At 20.9% G+C, this 1,558-nt stretch overlaps 1 protein-coding gene across 1 annotated transcript in view; it reads left to right on the plus strand.

Annotated features, from left to right (window-relative positions):
* LOC117180633 overlaps positions 1–1,558 on the plus strand; it is a 14,889-nt gene that overhangs the window by 7,963 nt on the left and 5,368 nt on the right. The window lies entirely within an intron of this gene.

Consider the following 1,558-nt stretch of genomic DNA (forward strand, 5'->3'; position numbering starts at 1 on the left):
ATAATATTATAATTATGTTATATTATAATAGTCTTATTTAAATCTTGATCCGCATTTGAAAGAAATTAAAGAAATTGGTGATTTTGGAATTCATCTCGTTTGAATGAAAACTCAATTATTTGATTCAAAAATTAATTATTTTGTTGAAAATGTAACTATTTTGTAAAAAAGTCCTCTTTTCTCTCAAAAGTTCAACTACTTTGTTAAAATTTTTATCATGTATTTTGTTAACAATTCGTCTTTCTTTGTAGAAATAAAATTGCTTTATGTAAAATTTATACTTTTTGATTAAAAATTACATTTTTCGGTTGAATTATCAACTGTTAATTTTTTTTGGTTTCAATTTTTTTGGATTCATAATTATAGTTGAAAATTCAAATATTTGCCTTTAAATTAGGTTAGAAATGCAGATTTTGTAGATAATACTCTTTTTGACTCTAAAATTAAAAAATTTATCAAAATTAAATTGACGCAATTTTTGATGCAATTTTCTGGTTAAATTATGAACTGTACATCTTCTTGGGGTTAAAAGTCGATTATTTCACTAAGAGTTGAACTACTTTGTAAAAAAAATACTTTTTTTTTAACAAGGTTTTTTAATTATGGTTGCAAATTTAACTATTTGGTTCAAAGTTTAACTCTTTGATTGAAAACTCATATTTATTCGCTTAAGAAATTCAACTTTTTGTAGATAATTCGTCTTTTTGACTTTAAAATTAAATAATTTCGTTTGAAATTCATGTATTTTATTTGAAATTTGTCTTTTTGGTAGATCATTAATTTTCTTGGTCGAAAATTCATCTGATTGGTTGAAAATTCAACAACATTGTTGAAAATAAATTTTTTCCGTTAAAAATTATTTATCTTTATCTGAAAATGTAACTATTATAGGATTGATTAAAAATTAATCGTATATATTGGTTAAGTTTGAAAATCGTTTTTTTTTATAGAGCATTAATCTTCTTGGTCAAAAATTCACCTTTTCCCTTGAAAATTTAACAATTTTGTTGAAAATTCGTTTTTGCCTTGTTCAATTCAATTTTTTATCACATCTTTTATCTGGAAATTCAACTATTCCATTTTTGGTTAAACTTTATCCTGTGAATTGTATTAGTTAAAACACCAATTATTTGTTAGAAAATTAATTTATTTGTTTTTTATTATGACTTGAAATATTATTGCAGTCTAAAAAAATTTTATTTTTAACCCATTCAATTTGAAATTTTTAAATTTGAATTGTTAAATTTGTAATGAGCTAAATTTTAAGTTCAAACGCTTCAATTTTAATTTAAAAAAAGATTCAGAATTAATTTAAAACTTGAAATTATTTCAAATAATTTGAAACATGATTGCAGATTTAAAAAAAAAGCTTTTTGAGAATTGTACAGTATTTAAAAAGAATAACAAAAATTGTTGTGATTGCTAAGAACATTGAAAATGATGTTTTATTTTAAAAAAATAAATTTTAAGTGAGTATTTGAAAACATTTTAAAAATTAAAAAAAAAAAGAATCCGGAAGATTTTAAGGAAATTTTTTTATTTTGCAGTTTTTTAAATT

This window comes from Belonocnema kinseyi, chromosome 9 (genome assembly GCF_010883055.1).
Source record: "Belonocnema kinseyi isolate 2016_QV_RU_SX_M_011 chromosome 9, B_treatae_v1, whole genome shotgun sequence".
NCBI classification, from domain to species: Eukaryota; Metazoa; Arthropoda; class Insecta; order Hymenoptera; family Cynipidae; genus Belonocnema; species Belonocnema kinseyi.